This window comes from Convolutriloba macropyga, chromosome 12, assembly GCF_964194025.1.
Source record: "Convolutriloba macropyga chromosome 12, txConMacr16.3, whole genome shotgun sequence".
Lineage (NCBI taxonomy): Eukaryota > Metazoa > Xenacoelomorpha > Acoela > Convolutidae > Convolutriloba > Convolutriloba macropyga.
In genome coordinates this window covers 7121848-7141290 of record NC_134479.1, presented here as the reverse complement: position 1 = coordinate 7141290, position 19443 = coordinate 7121848, and the positions used below count along the sequence as shown (strand labels likewise).

The 19443-nt window shown below is 35.2% G+C and overlaps 1 protein-coding gene and 7 non-coding genes across 8 annotated transcripts in view; 7 read left to right on the top strand and 1 right to left on the bottom strand.

The window, feature by feature from the left end:
- LOC142350959 (uncharacterized) overlaps positions 1–19443 on the bottom strand; it is a 215280-nt gene that overhangs the window by 133413 nt on the left and 62424 nt on the right. The gene's annotated exons all lie outside the window — the stretch shown is intronic.
- On the top strand, positions 1608–1689 carry Trnas-aga (transfer RNA serine (anticodon AGA)). The gene has a single exon. It is a non-coding gene; the product is annotated as a tRNA-Ser (tRNA).
- Trnas-aga (transfer RNA serine (anticodon AGA)) lies at positions 2392–2473 on the top strand. Its single transcript has one exon. It is a non-coding gene; the product is annotated as a tRNA-Ser (tRNA).
- On the top strand, positions 3642–3723 carry Trnas-aga (transfer RNA serine (anticodon AGA)). The gene has a single exon. It is a non-coding gene; the product is annotated as a tRNA-Ser (tRNA).
- Trnas-aga (transfer RNA serine (anticodon AGA)) lies at positions 4965–5046 on the top strand. The gene has a single exon. It is a non-coding gene; the product is annotated as a tRNA-Ser (tRNA).
- Trnas-aga (transfer RNA serine (anticodon AGA)) lies at positions 7558–7639 on the top strand. The gene has a single exon. It is a non-coding gene; the product is annotated as a tRNA-Ser (tRNA).
- Positions 13803–13884, top strand: Trnas-aga (transfer RNA serine (anticodon AGA)). Its single transcript has one exon. It is a non-coding gene; the product is annotated as a tRNA-Ser (tRNA).
- On the top strand, positions 15277–15361 carry Trnay-aua (transfer RNA tyrosine (anticodon AUA)). The gene has a single exon. It is a non-coding gene; the product is annotated as a tRNA-Tyr (tRNA).

The window sequence follows — 19443 nt, the reverse complement described above, 5'->3', positions numbered from 1 at the left end:
GTTAAGACCAGTTGTTGTTAATAGTGGCAGGGTCTCGAGTTTGAGTATTGGCCGAGAAACACTGGTATATTTCTTGTTAAAAATTGGCAAGTCGTTGCTTTCTTTCTCTTTCTCTCTCTCTCTTTCTCTCGCTCTCTTATCAAATATAGGCTCTTATTTTGTGCAGGCTTTTGCGCTCATAGAGCATGACGCACTGCAAAACAATCGATCCCAATTGCCGATTACCAAAAGTTTGCTGATATAGAAATGTGTCTTATGAGTTTTTTGTGTCATGCGTTCTTCTTCGCTCCTTTTGGTTTTTCTTTTCTTTTTTCTTCTCCTTTTTCTTGTCTTTCTCTTTCTTGTAATATTTAAGCACTTTATCTGGCCATGTTTTGCGCTCATTGAGCAAGTCGCATATAAAAAACAAGCCACTCAGAAAGCCGTTGAACAAAAAACTGCAGATGTTGAAAGAGCAACACAAATGCCATAGGCGTCGGCAGCGTAAGTTATCAGACCTATGACTGCTAATTAAGGGACATAAGATCGCACCCAAGTTGGTGCGAAAAATGGCTATTATTTCGTTGGCACTAAAACGAAAAGGGTGAATTGTTGTTTTTCATCCTTTTCTATCTATCCTTCTTTTTCTTTCCGTTTAATTTAATAAATCTTCCTCTGTTAAAGTGCTTTTCTTTTCTATCTATTCATTCTTTTAAATGTAAGTCGCTCCTATACTCACTTGCTCAAAGTGTCCTAAAAGCTGTAACTGAGCGTTACACATTCGCTGTGAGACGCGCTATACCACCATAATTAAACTTCTATTATTCAAATATTTTTGCCTAAAAAATGCCGCGCCGAAACGCCATTGACTAAAATTTGGCTGCATATAGAAAGAGCAATCGACAAAACTGAAATGCATTGGTAGCGTAAGGGACAAGACCAATGGCTGTAAGGCGAGGGGCATTATTTCGTGTCCGAGCTGTTGCGGACCCACTGTTTTCGCAAAATTAGTAATTTTTACTTTTCACCCTTTACTGTGTTTTTGGTTCCCTCTGTCATCCATTCTCGGTACTCCTCTTTTATCTTCCTGTGTTATACCTGTTCTATCGTTATAATTGTTCTATATATTTTAATTATATTTAGTTAGTGCTATCAAACTATGTATAAGTTCCTAATCTTTGCGTATTTTATGGCTTCTTAAACACGAAACCTAGCTTAGTACATGCGTTTTGAGCAGCACTAAGCAACGATCGAGAAGTTCGTTATCTGCAATTTCATAGCGCTCCTTAAATACACCAAAGCCAAAATGGTCGCTTAATAAAAAGTTGCTGCTAAATAGTAATGGAGGCAAAGGATACGCTTCGGTAGCGTAAGCGGTAAGAGCTGTTGCTGTTAAACGAAGGGCATGGGTTCCAGCATGAGTTATTACGAAACAGAAAACCTGAATTCCTTTAAACCTGTCAGGATATGATTTTGTTATGTTTTTGCGGGCCTGCTAGTAAAATATTGAAACCAATATATCTCCAAAGATGCGGTCACAAACAATTAGAACTCTGATCAATAGGCCACATAAAATCTGAGTTTCCAAAACCGACGTTGAACGATGTTCTCAATTATAACGAGCACCAGCAGTCATGGCTGAGTGGTTAAGGCGTCTGACTAGAAATCAGATGGGATCTTCCCGCGCAGGTTCGAATCCTGCTGACTGCGAAAACATTTATTTAGATATGAAATGTTCACAGCTTATCACTTACAAAATGCTGGCATATTCTCACTTTCATTCATTTCAATCCGTAAAGAAAGTCACCCGAAATGATGAAAGAGTCGGAAAAATGTGAAAAAAAACAAAACGTGTTATTTTTTCAATCTACGATATAATTTAATTTTAACTACTAGCTTGTCCTCCTCATAAAGTATTGAAACCAATACATATTCAAAGAGTCATCACAAACACTTAGACATTTGATCAATAGGAACATCAAATCTGAGTTTTATACACCGACAATGAACGATATTCCCGATTGTACAGAGCACCCAGCAGTCATGGCCGAGTGGTTAAGGCGTCTTACTTGAAATCAAAAGGGATGTTCCAGCACAGGCTAGAATTCTGATGACTGCGAAGATCTTTGCTTAGATTTGAACAGTTCAAATCTTATCACATACAAAACTTTCATATTCTGAACTTCATTCAGTTAAACCCGTAAAGAAAGTCAACATAAAAGAAACGGGACACGTGAAAAATTCGAAAAAATATTTTAGGAAAAACTCAGCAAAGCGTGTTGTTTTTTCACTCTTTATACAATATAATTGAATTTAAACTACTAGCTTGCTCTCCTCATAAAATATTGAATCCAGTACATCTTAGATTTGAATACCGACGTTCAACGACGTTCTAGATTATAAAGAGCACCAGCAGTCATGGCCGAGTGGTTAAGGCGTCTGACTAGAAATCAGATGGGATCTTCCCGCGCAGGTTCGAATCCTGCTGACTGCGAAAATATTTTTTTAGATATGAAAAGTTCACAGCTTATCACCTACAAAATCCTGGCATCTTCTCACTTTCATTCATTGCAATTCGTATAGAAAGTCAACAGAAATAATGGGGGATAGATGCTTCGAAAAAATTGAAAAAAAAAAGAACAAAATGTGTTATTTTTTCAATCTACGAAGTAATTAATTTTTAACTACTAGCTTGCCCTTCTCATAAAGTATTGAAACCAGTACTATTTTCAAAGTCGTGATCACAAACATTTAGAATTTTGGTCAATGGTTACGTCAAATCTGAGTGTTTAAAATCGTGTTTAACTTCTTTCAGTTCGGTCGGTAAAGCAACTCAACATAAAATTAGGGGGACACAAAAACGAGTCAAAAATGGTGAGAAAATTAACAAAACGTGTTATTTCTTAAATCTACGATGTAATTGAGTTTTTGATCATTAGGCCACATAAAATCTGACTCTTAAAAACCGACGCTGAACGACGTTCACGATTACACCGAGCACCAGCAGTCATGTCCGAGTGGTTAAAGCGTGTGACTAGAAATCAGATGGGGTCTTCCCGCGAAGGTTCGAATCCTGCTCACTGCGAAAACATTTATTTAGATTTGAAAATTTCACAACTTATCACTTACAAAATGCTTGCATATTCTCAATTTCATTCATTTCAATCCGTAAAGAAAGTCACCCAAAATGATGAAAGAGTCGAAAAAAAAGTGAAACAAGAACAAAACGCGTTATCTTTTCCATCTACGATGTAATTGATTCTTAACTACTAGCTTGCCCTCCTCATAAAGTATTGAAACCAGTACTATATTCAAAGACGTGATCACAAACATTTAGAATTTTGATCAATGGATACGTCAAATCTGAGTGTTTAAAATCGTGTTTAACTTCTCTCAATTCAGTCCGTAATGCAACTCAACATAAAAGAAGGCGGCACAACAACGAGTCGAAAATGATAAAAAAATTTAAAAAAACGTGTTATTTCTTAACTCTTCGATGTACTTGAAATTCAACTACTAACTTGTCATCCTCCTAATATATAGAAACCAATAGATTTCCAAAGATTCGATCAAAAACAATTAGAACTCTGATCAATAGGCCACATAAAATCTGAGATTTGAATACCGACGTTGAATGACGTTCTCGATTATAAAGAGCACCAGCAGTCTTGGCCGAGTGGTTAAGGCGTCGGACTAGAAATAAGATGGGATCTTCCCGCGCAGGTTCGAATCCTGCTGACTGCATAAACATTTATTTAGATATGAAAAGTTCACAGCTTATCACCTAAAAAATCGTGGCATATTCTCACTTTCATTCATTACAATTCGTATAGAAAGTCAACAAAAATAATGGGGGATAGATGCGTCGAAAAAATTGAAAAAAAGAACAAAACGTGTTATTTTTTCAATCTACGAAGTAATTGATTTTTAACTAATAGCTTGCCCTTCTCATAAAGTATTGAAACCAGTACTAATTTCAAAGACGGGATCACAAACATTTAGAATTTTGATCAATGGATACGTCAAATCTGATTGTTTAAAATCGTGTTTAACTTCTTTCAGTTCAGTCCGTAAAGCAACTCAACATAAAAGTAGGGGGACACAAAAACGAGTCAAAAATGGTGAGAAAATCAACAAAACGTGTTATTTCTTAAATCTACGATGTAATTGAATTTTAACTACTAGCTTGCCCTCCTCATAAAGTATTGAAACAATTACATATTCAAAGACTCCATCGCAAACAATTAGAAATTTGATCAATAGGCCACATAAAATCTGACTTTTAAAAACCGACGCTGATCGACTTTCACAATTATACCGAGAACCAGCAGTCATGTCCGAGTGGTTAAGGCGAGTGACTAGAAATCAGATGGGATCTTCCCGCGAAGCTTCGAATCCTGCTCACTGCGAAAACATTTATTTAGATTTGAAAATTTCACAACTTATCATTTACAAAATGCTTGCATATTCTCAATTTCATTCATTTCAATCCGTAAAGAAAGTCACCCGAAATGATGAAAGAGTCGAAAAAAGTGAAAAAAAGAACAAAACATGTTATCTTTTCAATCTACGATGTAATTGATTCTTAACTACTAGCTTGCCCTCCTCATAAAGTATTGAAACCAGTACTATATTCAAAGACGTGATCACAAACATTTAGAATTTTGATCAATGGATACGTCAAATCTGAGTGTTTAAAGTCGTGTTTAACTTCTCTCAATTCAGTCCGTAATGCAACTCAGCATAAAAGAAGGGGGCACAAAAACGAGTCGAAAATGATAAAAAAAAATAAAAAAACGTGTTATTTCTTAACTCTTCGATGTACTTGAAATTCAACTACTAACTTGTCATCCTCCTAAAATATAGAAACCAATACATTTCCAAAGATTCGATCACAAACAATTAGAACTCTGATCAATAGGCCACATAAAACCTGAGTTTTAAAAACCGACGCGGAACGACGTTCACGATTACACCGAGCACCAGCAGTCATGGCCGAGTGGTTAAGGCGTCTGACTAGAAATCAGATGTGATCTTCCCGCGCAGGTTCGAATCCTGCTGACTGCGAAAACAATTATTTAGATATGAAAAGTTCACAGCTTTTCACTGACAAAATGCTGGCATATTCTCACTTTCATTTATTTCAATTCATATAGAAAGTCAACAGAAATAATGGGGGATAGATGAGTCGAAAAAATTGAAAAAAAAAGAACAAAACGTGTTATTTTTTCAATCTACGATGTAATTGACTTTTAACTACTAGCTTGCCCTCCTCATAAAATATTGAAACCAGTACTATATTCAAAGACGTGTTCACAAACATTTAGACTTTTGATCAATGGATACGTCAAATCTGAGTGTTCAAAATCCTGTTTAACTTCTTTCAATTCAGTCCGTAAAGCAATTCAACATAAAAGTAGGGTAACACAAAAACAAGTCGAAAATGGTGATCAAATCAACAAAACGTGTAATTTCTTAAATCCACGATGTAATTGAATTTTAAATACTAGCCTGCCATCCTCATAAAGTATTGAAACCAATACATATTCAAAGACTCCATCACAAACAATTAGAAATTTGATCAAAAGGCCACATAAAACCTGAGTTTTAAAAACCGACGTTGAACCACGTTCACGATTACACCGAGCACCAGGAGTTATGTCTGAGTGGTTAAGGCGTGTGACTAGAAATCAGATGGGTTCTTCCCGCGATGGTTCGAATCCTGCTGACTTCGAAAACATTTATTTAGATTTGAAAATTTCACAACTTATTACTTACAAAATGCTTGCTTATTCTCAATTTCATTCATTTGAATCCGTAAAGAAAGTCACCCGAAATGATGGAAGATTCGAAAAAAAGTCAAAAAAAGAACAAAACGTTATATTTTTTCAATTTACGATGTGATTGAATTTTAACTACTAGCTTGTCCTCCTCTTAAAGTATCGAAACCAATACATTTTCAAAGAGTCATCACAAACACTTAGACATTTGATCAATAGGAACGTCAAATCTTAGTTTTATAAACAAACAATGAACAACATTCCCGATTGTACAGAGCACCCAGCAGTCATGGCCGAGTAGTTAGGGCGTCTGACTTGAAATCAAAACGGATGTTCCCGCACAGGCTAGAACTTTGCTGACTGCGAAGATTTTTGCTTAAATTTGAAGAGTTCAAGTCTTATCACATACAAATCTTGCATATTTGTATGACAAAATGCTTGCTTATTCTCAATTTCATTCATTTCAATCCGTAAAGAAAGTCATCCTAAATGATGGAAGAGTCGAAAAGAAGTGAAAAAAGAACAAAACGTTTTACTTTTTCAATCTACGATGTAATTGAATTTTAACTACTAGCTTGTCCTCCTCATAAAATATTGAAACCAGTACTATATTCAAAGATGTGATCACAAACATTTAGAATTTTGATCAATGGATACGTCAAATCTGAGTGTTCAAAATCTTGTTTTACTTCTTTCAATTCAGTCCGTAAAGCAATTCAACATAAAAGTAGGGGGACACAAAAACGAGTCGAAAATGGTGATAAAATCAACAAAACGTGTAATTTCTTAAATCCACGATGTAATTGAATTTTAACTACTAGCTTGTCCTCCTCTTAAAGTATCGAAACCAATACATATTCAAAGAGTCATCACAAACACTTGGACATTTGATCAATAGGAACGTCAAATCTGAGTTTTATAAACAAACCTTGAACAACATTCCCGATTGTACAGAGCACCCAGCAGTCAGGGCCGAGTGGTTAAGGCGTCTGACTTGAAATCAAAAGGGATGTTCCCGCACAGGCTAGAATTCTGCTGACTGCGAAGATTTTTGCTTAAATTTGAACAGTTCAAGTCTTATCACATACAAATCTTGCATATTTTCAACTTCATTCATTTCAATCCGTTAAGAAACTCAACATAAAAGAAAGGGGACACGTGAAAAATACGGAAAATTTTTGGGAAAAAAATCAACAAAACGTGTTATTTTTTCAATCTTTATACAATGTAATTGAATTTTATCCACTAGCTTGCCCTCCTCATAAAGTATTGAAACCAATACATATTCAAAGACTCCATCACAAACAATTAGAAATTTGACCAATAGGCCACATAAAATCTGAGATTTGAAAACCGACGATGAGCCACGTTCACGATTATACCACTGACCAGCAATCATCGCCGGGTGGTTAAGGCGTGTGACTAGAAATCAAATGGGTTCTTGCCTTGCAGGTTCGAATCCTGCTGACTGCGAAATTATTTATTTATATTTGAAAATTTCACAACTTATCACTTACAAAATGCTTGCATATTCTCAATTTCATTCATTTCAGTCCGTAGAGAAAGTCACCCGAAATGATGGGAGAGTCAAAAAATGTGAAAAAGAACAAAACGTGTTATTTTTTCGATCTACGATGTAACTTAGCTTTAACTACTAGCTTGTCCTCCTCATAAATTATTGAAACCAATATATATTAAAAGACTCATCACAAACACTTAGAAATTTGATCAATAGGAACGTCAAATCTGAGTTTTATAAACCGACAATGAACGACATTCTCGATTATTTAGAGCACCAGCAGTCATGGCCGAGTGGTTAAGGCGTCTGACTAGAAATCAGATGGTATCTTCCCGCGCAGGTTCGAATCCTGCTGACTGCGATGATTTTTGTTTAGATTTGATCAGTTCAAAATTTATCACATACATTTTTTTGCATATTTTCAATTGCATTCATTTCACTCATTTCACACTTAAAAAGGTCAACATAAAAAAAGGAGACAGAAGAAAGATTCCGAAAAAGTTTCGAAAAAAATCAACAAAACGTGTTATTTTTCAATCATTATACAATTTAACTGAAATCCACTTACTAGCCTATCCTCCGCCTAAATTATTGAACCCAATACATCGCCAAGGACTTGATCAAAAACATTAAGAAATTTGATCAATAGGTACGTCAAATCTGATTTTGTAAAACCAAGGTTGAACGACATTCTCGATTATACCGATTACCCATTAGTCATGGCCGATTGGTAAAAGTGTGTGACATGAAATCAGTTGGCAAGTTCCCGCAATCGTAAATCAATTAGTCACATCATATGTGAGTATTTCAAACCGACGTTGAACAATTTTCGCCATTATAAAGATCACCCAGCAGTGATGGTCATGTGTTTAGGGCTTCTGACTAAAAATCGGATGGGATGTTCACGCGCATTTCGAATCCTGTCGAATGCAAAGATATTTGTTTAGCTTTGAATTGTTCACAACATATCACATACAAATTCTCATTTTCTTTGCTTTCACTCCATAACTAAACATAAAAGAGAGGGTACACATGAAGAAGTCGGCAAAAAGTTGGGAAAAAACCATCAACAAACGTGTTGTTTTTACCGTTTTTAAGATAAAATTCAATTTCAAAAACAACCTCCTCTTAAAACAGTGAAACCGATACGTCTTCTAAGGCTCGATCGCAAACATTTTTGATTTTGATCAATCAGTCACATTAAATCTGAGTTTTCAAAACCGACGTTGAACGACCTTCTCGATTATACCGATCACCAATCAGTCATGGTCGATTGGTAAAAGCGTCTGACATGAAAGTAAATGAGGTGTTCCCACGCAGTTCGAATCCTGCTTATAGGGAAGTGTTTTTATTAAGATTTGAATTATTCACAACTTATCACAAACAAAATCTTTCATATTGTCAAATTCTTTGATTTCAATCAGAAAAGAAACTCAACATAGGGGACAGGGGGCAAATGAAATAGTCGGAAAATGATGGAAAAACAATCAACAAAACGTGTTATTTTTCCATCTTTATACAATTTAACTGAAATCCACCTACTAGACTGCTCTCCTCATAAAATACTAAATCCAATACATCTTCAAAGACGTGATCACAAAGATTTAGATATTTAATCAATAGATACGTCAAATCTGGGCGTTTGAAATCGTGTTTAACTTATTTCAATTCAGTCCGTAATGCAACTCAACATATAAGAAGGGGGCGCAAAAACGAGTCGAAAATGATGAAAAAAAACGTGTTATTTCTTAACTCTTCGATGTACTTGAAATTCAACTACTAACTTGTCCTCCTCCTAAAATACTGAAACCACTACATCTCCAAATATTCGATCGCAAACATTTAGAAGTTTGATCGATACGCCACATCAAACCTGAGTTTTGAAAACCGACGTTGAAGAACGTTCTCGATTATACCGAGCTCCCAGCAATCATGGCCGAGCTGTTAGGGCGTCTGACTAGAAATGAGATGTGATGTTATCTCGCAGGTTTGAATACTGCTGACTGCGAAGAGATTTCTTTAGATTTGAAAAGTTCACAACTAATCACTTAAAAAATCTTATTCTCAACTTCTTTAATTTCACTACGCAAAAACTCAACTTGAAAGAGGGGAAAAAACTCAACCTGAAAGACGGGGACAAATGGAAAATTCGGAAAATGTTGGAAAAAATCAACAAAACGTGTTATTTTTCAATCATTATACAATTTAACTGAAATCCACTTACTAGCCTGTCCTCCGCCTAAAATATTGAACCCAATACATCGCCAAGGACTCGATCAAAAACATTAAGAAATTTGATCAATAGGTACGTCAAATCTGATTTTGTAAAACCAAGGTTGAACGACATTCTCGATCATACCGATTACCCATTAGTCATGGCCGATTGGTAAAAGTGTGTGACATGAAATCAGTTGGCAAGTTCCCGCAATCGTAAATCAATTAGTCACATCATATGTGAGTATTTCAAATCGACGTTGAACAATTTTCGCCATTATAAAGATCACCCAGCAGTGATAGTCATGTGTTTAGGGCTTCTGACTAAAAATCGGATGGGATGTTCACGCGCATTTCGAATCCTGTCGAATGCAAAGATATTTGTTTAGCTTTGAATTGTTCACAACATATCACATACAAATTCTCATTTTCTTTGCTTTCACTCCATAACTAAACATAAAAGAGAGGGTACACATGAAGAAGTCGGCAAAATGTTGGGAAAAAACCATCAACAAACGTGTTGTTTTTACCGTTTTTAAGATAAAATTCAATTTCAAAAACAACCTCCTCTTAAAACAGTGAAACCGATACATCTTCAAAGGCTCGATCGCAAACATTTTTGATTTTGATCAATCAGTCACTTTAAATCTGAGTTTTCAAAACCGACGTTGAACGACCTTCTCGATTATACCGATCACCCATCAGTCATGGTCGATTGGTAAAAGCGTCTGACATGAAATTAAATGAGGTGTTCCCACGCAGTTCGAATCCTGCTAATAGGGAAGTGTTTTTATTAAGATTTGAATTATTCACAACTTATCACAAACAAAATCTTTCATATTGTCAAATTCTTTGATTTCAATCAGAAAAGAAACTCAACATAGGGGACAGGGGGCAAATGAAATAGTCGGAAAATGATGGAAAAACAATCAACAAAACGTGTTATTTTTCCATCTTTATACAATTTAACTGAAATCCACCTACTAGATTGCTCTCCTCATAAAATACTAAATCCAATACATCTTCAAAGACGTGATCACAAAGATTTAGAAATTTAATCAATAGATACCTCAAATCTGGGCGTTTGAAATCGTGTTTAACTTATTTCAATTCAGTCCGTAATGCAACTCAACATATAAAAAGGGGGCGCAAAAACGAGTCGAAAATGATGAAAAAAAACGTGTTATTTCTTAACTCTTCGATGTACTTGAAATTCAACTACTAACTTGTCCTCCTCCTAAAATACTGAAACCACTACATCTCCAAATATTCGATCGCAAACATTTAGAAGTTTGATCGATACGCCACATCAAACCTGAGTTTTGAAAACCGACGTTGAAGAACGTTCTCGATTATACCGAGCTCCCAGCAATCATGGCCGAGCTGTTAGGGCGTCTGACTAGAAATGAGATGTGATGTTATCTCGCAGGTTTGAATACTGCTGACTGCGAAGAGATTTCTTTAGATTTGAAAAGTTCACAACTAATCACTTAAAAAATCTTATTCTCAACTTCTTTAATTTCACTACGCAAAAACTCAACTTGAAAGAGGGGAAAAAACTCAACCTGAAAGACGGGGACAAATGGAAAATTCGGAAAATGTTGGAAAAAATCAACAAAACGTGTTACTTTTTCAATTTAAGTTCTAATTGAATTTCACCTACTAGCTTGCCCTCGTCCTAAAATATTAAAATCAATACAAATTCAATGAACCGATCACAATTATTTACAACATTGATCAATAGGTACGTCAAATCTGAGTTTTAAAAACCAACATTGAACGAACTTCTCGATTAGACAGAGCATGCACTAGTCATGGTCGAGTGTTTAGGGCGTGTGACTTGAAATCAAAAGGGATGTTCCCGCGCAGATTCGAATCCTGCTGACTGCGACAACTTTGTTTAGATTTGATCAGTTCAAAAATTATCACATACATTTCTTTGCATATTTTTAATTGCATTAATTTCACTCATTTCACACGTAAAAAAAGTCAACATAAAAGAAAGACTCGGGACAGAAGAAAGATTTGGAAAAAGTTTCGAAACAAATCAACAAAACGTGTTATTTTTCAATCATTATACAATTTAACTGAAATCCACTTACTAGCCTGTCCTCCGCCTAAAATATTGAACCCAATACATCGCCAAGGACTCGATCAAAAACATTAAGAAATTTGATCAATAGGTACATCAAATCTGATTTTGTAAAACCAAGGTTGAACGACATTGTCGATTATACCGATTACCCATTAGTCATGGCCGATTGGTAGAAGTGTGTGACATGAAATCAGATGGCAAATTCCCTTGATCGTAAATCAATTAGTCAAATCAAATGTGACTATTTCAAACCGACATTGAACAGTTTTCGCCATTATAAAGATCACCCAGCAATGATGGCCATGTGTTTAAGGCTTCTGACTAAAATTCAGATGGGATGTTCACGCGCATTTCGAATCTTGCCGACTGCAAAGATATTTGTTTAGCTTTGAATTGTTCACAACATATCACATATAAATTCTCATTTTCTTTGCTTTCACTCCATAACTAAACATAAATAAGAGGGTACACATATAACAGTCGGCAAAATGTTGGGAAAAACCATCAACAAACGTGTTGTTTTTACAGTTTTTAAGATAAAATTCAATCTCAAAAACCCCCTCCTCTTAAAACATTGAAGCCGATACATCTTCAAAGGCTCGATCGCAAACATTTTGGATTTTGATCAATCAGTCACATTAAATCTGAATTTTCAAAACCGACGTTGAACGACCTTCTCGATTATACCGATCACCCATCAGTCATGGTTGATTGGTAAAAACGTCTGACATGAAATTAAATGAGGTGTTCCCGCGCAGTGCGAATCCTGCTAATAGCGAAGTGTTTTTATTAAGATTTGAATTATTCATAACTTATCACATACAAAATCTTTCACTTTCTCAACTTCTTTTATTTCAATCAGAAAGAAAAGAAACTCAACGTAGGGGACAGAGGCAAATGAAATAGTTGGAAAATGATGGAAAAAAAATCAACAAAACGTGTTATTTTTCAATCATTATACAATTTAACTGAAATCCACTTACTAGCCTGTCCTCCTCCTAAAACATTGAACCCCATACATCGCCAAGGACTCGATCAAAAACATTAAGAAATTTGATCAATAGGTACGTCAAATCTGATTTTGTAAAACCAAGGTTGAACGACATTCTCGATTATACCGATTACCCATTAGTCATGGCCGATTGGTAAAAGTGTGTGACAGGAAATCAGATGGCAAATTCCCGCGATCGTAAATCAATTAGTCAAATCAAATGTGACTATTTCAAACCGACATTGAACAGTTTTCGCCATTATAAAGATCACCCAGCAATGATGGCCATGTGTTTAAGGCTTCTGACTAAAAATCAGATGGGATGTTCACGCGCATTTCGAATCCTGCCGACTGCAAAGATATTTGTTTAGCTTTGAATTGTTCACAACATATCACATACAAATTCTCATTTTCTTTGCTTTCACTCCATAACTAAACAAAAAATAGAGGGTACACATAAAAAAGTCGGCAAAATGTTGGGAAAAAACCATCAACAAACGTGTTGTTTTTACAGTTTTTAAGATAAAATTCAATTTCAAAAACCACCTCCTCTCAAAACATTGAAACTGATACATCTTCAAAGGCTCGATCGCAAACATTTTGGATTTTGATCAATCAGGCACATCAAATCTGAGTTTTTAAAACCAACGTTGAACAAAATTTTCGATTATAGAGATCACTCAGGAGTCATGCCCGAGAGGACAAATGTTGAAAAAAAATCAACAGAACGTCCACGTTTTTTCCCATCTTTATTGGATGTAATTTAGTTTCAACTACCAGCTGGCCCTCCTCCTAAAACATTGAAGCCATTACATCTTCAAAGACTCGATTAAAAACATTCAGAAAATTGGTCAATAAGTCACATCAAATATAAGATTTATGAGTACTATATTCAAAGACGTGATCACAAACATTTAGAAGTTTGATCAATAGATACGTCAAATCTGAGTGTTTAAAAGTGTGTTTAACTTCTTTCAATTCAGTCCGTAAAGCAACTCAACATAAAAGAAACAACGAGTCGAACTTGGTGAAAAAAACGTGTTATTTCTTAACTCTTTGATGTACTTGAAATTCAACTACCAACTTGTCCTCCTCCTAAAATAATGAATCCAATATATCTCCAAAGATTCGATCACAAACGATTAGAACTCTGATCAATAGACCACAGAAAATCTGAGATTTGAAAACGACGTTGAACGACGAACTCGATTATACAGAGCACCAGCAGTCATGGCCGGGTGGTTAAGGCGTGTGACTAGAAATCAGATGGGATCTTCCCGCGCAGGTTCGAATCCTACTGACTGCGAAAACATTCATTTATATTTGAAAATTTCACAACTTATCACTTACAAAATGCTTGCATATTCTCAATTTCATTCATTTTATTCCGTAAAGAAAGTCACCCGAAATGATGGGAGAGTCAAAAAATGTGAAAAAAAGACCAAAACGTGTTATTTTTTCAATCTACGATGTAATTTAGCTTTAACTACTAGCTTGTCTTCCTAATAAATTATTGAAACCAATACATTTTCAAAGAGTCATAACAAACACTTAGAAATTTGATCAATAGGAACGTCAAATCTGAGTTTTATAAACCGACAAGGAACGACATTCTCGACTATACAGACCACCCAGCAGTCACGGCCGAGTGGTTAAGGCGTCTGACTTGAAATCAAACGGGATGTTCCCGCACAGGCTAGATTTCTGATGATTGCAAACATTTTTGCTTAGATTTGAACAGTTCAAATCTTATCACATACAAATCTTACATATTCTCAACTTCATTCATTTAAATCCGTAAAGAAACTCAACATAAAGGAAAGGGGACACGTGAAAAACTCGAAAAAAAAATTGGGAAAAAATCAGAAAAACGTGTTGTTTTTTCAATTTTTATACAATGCAGTTGAATTTCAACTACTAGCTCGCTCTCCTCATAAAATATTGAATCCAATACATCTTCAAAGACGTGATCACAAACAATTAGAAAATTGATCAATAGATACGTCAAATCTGAGTGTTTAAAATTGTGTTTAACTTCTTTCAATTCAGTCCGTAAAGCAACTCAACATAAAAGAAGGGGGCACAAAAACGAGTCGAAAATGGTGAAAAAATGAAAAAAAAAACGTGCTATTTCTTAACTCTCCGATTTACCTGAATTTCAACTACTAACTTGTCCTCCTCCTAAAATATTGAAAGCAATACATCTCCAAAAAAGAACAGAATGTGTTAATTTTTCAATCTACGATGTAATTGAATATTAACTACCAGTTTGCCCTCCTCAAAAAGTATTGAAACCAATGCATATTTAAAGACTCCATCACAAACACTCAGATGGAATCTTCCCGCAAAGGTTCGAATCCTGCTGACCGCCAAAAGATGCATTTAGATTTGCAAAGTTCACAACTTATTACTTACAAAATGCTTGCATATTCTCACTTTCATTCATTTCAATCCGTAAAGAAAGTCACCCGAAATGATGAAAGAGTCGGAAAAATGTGAAAAAAAAACAAAACGTGTTATTTTTTCAATCTACGATGTAACTTAGCTTTAACTACTAGCTTGTCCTCCTCATAAATTATTGAAACCAATATATATTAAAAGAGTCATCACAAACACTTAGAAATTTGATCAATAGGTACGTCAAACTTGAGTTTTATAAACCGACAATTAACGACATTCTCGATTATTTAGAGCAACAGCAGTCATGGCCGAGTCACGTTAAGGCGTCTGACTATAAAACAGATTTGTTTCTTCAAGCGCAGGTTCGAATCCTGCTGACTGCGCAAAGGTTTATTTAGATTTGAAAAGTTTACAACTTACCACTTACAAAATTCTTCCAAATTCTCACTTTCAATCATTTCAATCCGTAAAGAAATTCAACAAATAATGAGGGATAGATGAAAGAGTAAAAAAAGTGAAAAGAACAAAACGTCTTATGTTTTCAATCTACGATATAATTGAATTTTAACTAATAGCTTGCCCTCCTCCTAAAATATTGAAACCGATACAAATTCAATGAGCCGATCACAATTATTTACAACATTGATCAATAGGTACGTCAAATCTGAGTTTTAAAAACCAACATTGAACGAACTTCTCGATTAGACAGAGCATGCACTAGTCATGGTCGAGTGTTTAGGGCGTGTGACTTGAAATCAAAAGGGATGTTCCCGCGCAGAGTCGAATCCTGCTGACTGCGACAATTTTTGTTTAGATTTGATCAGTTCAAAATTTATCACATACATTTTTTTGCATATTTTCAATTGCATTCATTTCACTCATTTCACACGTAAAAAAAATCAACATAAAAGAAAGGGGACAGAAGAAAGATTCGGAAAAAGTTTCGAAAAAAATCAACAAAACGTGTTATTTTTCAATTATTATACAATTTAACTGAAATCCACCTAGTAGCTTGTCCTCCTCCTAAAATATTGAACCCCATACATCGCCAAGGACTCGATCAAAAACATTAAGAAATTTGATCAATAGGTACATCAAACCTGATTTTGTAAAACCAAGGTTGAACGACATTGTCGATTATACCGATTACCCATTAGTCATGGCCGATTGGTAGAAGTGTGTGACATGAAATCAGATGGCAAATTCCCTTGATCGTAAATCAATTAGTCACATCAAATGTGACTATTTCAAACCGACATTGAACAATTTTCGCCATTATAAAGATCACCCAGCAATGATGGCCATGTGTTTAAGGCTTCTGACTAAAATTCAGATGGGATGTTCACGCGCATTTCGAATCTTGCCGACTGCAAAGATATTTGTTTAGCTTTGAATTGTTCACAACATATCACATATAAATTCTCATTTTCTTTGCTTTCACTCCATAACTAAACATAAAATAGAGGGTACACATAAAAAAGTCGGCAAAATGTTGGGAAAAAACCATCAACAAATGTGTTGTTTTTACAGTTTTTAAGATAAAATTCAATTTCAAAAACCACCTCCTCTTAAAACATTGAAACCGATACATCTTCAAAGACTCGATCGCAAACATTTTGGATTTTGATCAATCAGTCACAATAAATCCGAGTTTTCAAAACCGACGTTGAACGACCTTCTCGATTATACCGATCACCCATCAGTCATGGTCGATTGGTAAAAGCGTCTGACATGAAATTAAATGAGGTGTTCCCACGCAGTTCGGATCCTGCTAATAGCGAAGTGTTTTTATTAAGATTTGAATTATTCATAACTTATCACATACAAAATCTTTCACTTTCTCAACTTCTTTTATTTCAATCAGAAAGAAAAGAAACTCAACATAGGGGACAGAGGCAAATGAAATAGTTGGAAAATGATGGAAAAACAATCAACAAAACGTGTTATTTTTCAATCATTATACAATTTAACTAAAATCCACCTAATAGATTGCTCTACTCATAAAATATTGAATCCAATACATCTTCAAAGACGTGATCACAAACATTTATAATTTTGATCAATAGATACGTCAAATCTGAGTGTTTAAAATCGTGTTTAACTTCTTTCAATTCAGTCCGTAATGCAACTCAACATAAAAGAAGGGGGCACAAAAACGAGTCGAAAATGATGAAAAAAAAACGTGTTATTTCTTAACTCTTCGATGTACTTGAAACTCAACTACTAACTTGTCCTCCTCCTAAAATACTGAAACCAATACATCTCCAAAGATTCGATTGCAAACATTTAGAAGTTTGATCGATACGCCACATCAAACCTGAGTTTTGAAAACCGACGTTGAAGAACGTTCTCGATTATATCGAGCTCCCATTAGTCATGGCCGAGCTGTTAGGACGTCTGACTAGAAATGAGATGTGATGTTACCGCGCAGGTTCGAATACTGCTGACTGCGAAATGATTTGTTTAGATTTGAAAAGTTCACAACTTATCACTTAAAAAATCTTATTCTCAACTTCTTTCATTTCGCTCCGAAAAAACTCAACTTGAAAGACGGGGACAATTGGAAGATTCGGAAAATGTCGGAAAAAATTAACAAAACGTTTTACTTTTTCAATTTAAGTTGTAATTGAATTTCAACTACTAGCTTGCCCTCGTCCTAAAATATTAAAACCAATACAAATTCAATGAACCGATCACAAATATTTAGAAAATTGATTAATGAGTACGTCAAATCTGAGTTTTAAAAACGAACATTGAACGACCTTCTCGATTATACAGCGCACCCACTAGTCCTGGTTGAGTGTTTAGGGCGTGTGACTTGAAATCAAAAGGGATGTTCCCGCGCAGATTCGAATCCTGCTGACTGCAAAGATATTTGTTTAGCTTTGAATTGTTCACAACATATCACATACAAATTCTCATTTTCTTTGCTTTCACTCCATAACTAAACATAAATAAGAGGGTACACATATAACAGTCGGCAAAATGTTGGGAAAAAACCATCAACAAACGTGTTGTTTTTACAGTTTTTAAGATAAAATTCAATCTCAAAAACCACCTCCTCTTAAAACATTGAAGCCGATACATCTTCAAAGGCTCGATCGCAAACATTTTGGATTTTGATCAATCAGTCACATTAAATCTGAGTTTTCAAAACCGACGTTGAACGACCTTCTCGATTATACCGATCACCCATCAGTCATGGTTGATTGGTAAAAACGTCTGACATGAAATTAAATGAGGTGTTCCCGCGCAGTGCGAATCCTGCTAATAGCGAAGTGTTTTTATTAAGATTTGAATTATTCACAACTTATCACATACAAAATCTTTCATATTCTCAACTTCTTTGATTTCAATCGGAAAAAAAACTCAACATAGGAGACAGGGGGCAAATGAAATAGTCGGAAAATGATGGAAAAACAATCAACAAAACATGTTATTTTTAAAATCATCCTATGATGTAATTCAATTTCAACTAGCAGTTAGCCTTCCTCCTAAAATATTGATAACAATAGATCTTCAAAGATTCGATCAGATGTTGGGAAAAAAACCATCAACAAACGTGTTGTTTTTACAGTTTTTAAGATAAAATTCAATTTCAAAAACCACCTCCTCTCAAAACATTGAAACCGATACATCTTCAAAGGCTCGATCGCAAACATTTTGGATTTTGATCAATCAGTCACATCAAATCTGAGGTTTTAAAACCAACGTTGAACAAAATTTTCGATTATAGAGATCACTCAGGAGTCATGCCCGAGAAGAAAAATGTTGAAAAAAATCAACAGAACGTCCATCTTTTTTCCCATCTTTATAGGATGTAATTCAGTTTCAATTACTAGCTGGCCCTCCTCCTAAAACATTGAAGCCATTACATCTTCAAAGACTCTATTAAAAACATTCAGAAATTTGGTCAATAAGTCACATCAAATACGAGATTTTAAAACCGACGTTCAACACAGTTCTCGATTTAAAACAGAAGCCACCAGTCATCGCCGATTGGTTAATGCACGTGACTAGTAATCAGATTTGATCTTCACATGCAGGTTCTAATACTGCTAACTCCGCTGACCTTTGTTTAGGTTTGACATTCTCCCCTTAACACATACAATTTGTTGTACATTCTCTACTTGATGAGTTGAGGCCTGCTGACTTCGAGATTCAAAGACAACTGTTGGCACGTTCACCCCAGACCACACACAGTTTTCTGCGTCTTTTTTCTTATTTTAACTTTTTCATCTGACATCAGCACACATGGTGGCAAAACACTATTATCAAGAGAGGGAACTTGAAGATTATTAAATTCCAATCAACAGTTTGACCTCCTCTTATGATAAACAAACTAACGCCACTTCAGTCAGGGACACGCTTAAAAACAATTCAAAACGAATTGATCAATCTTGATCAAAATGTGAATGTTTGTAGCCAACTTTGAACCACATGCTCAATTGTCGTTGTTCTAAGA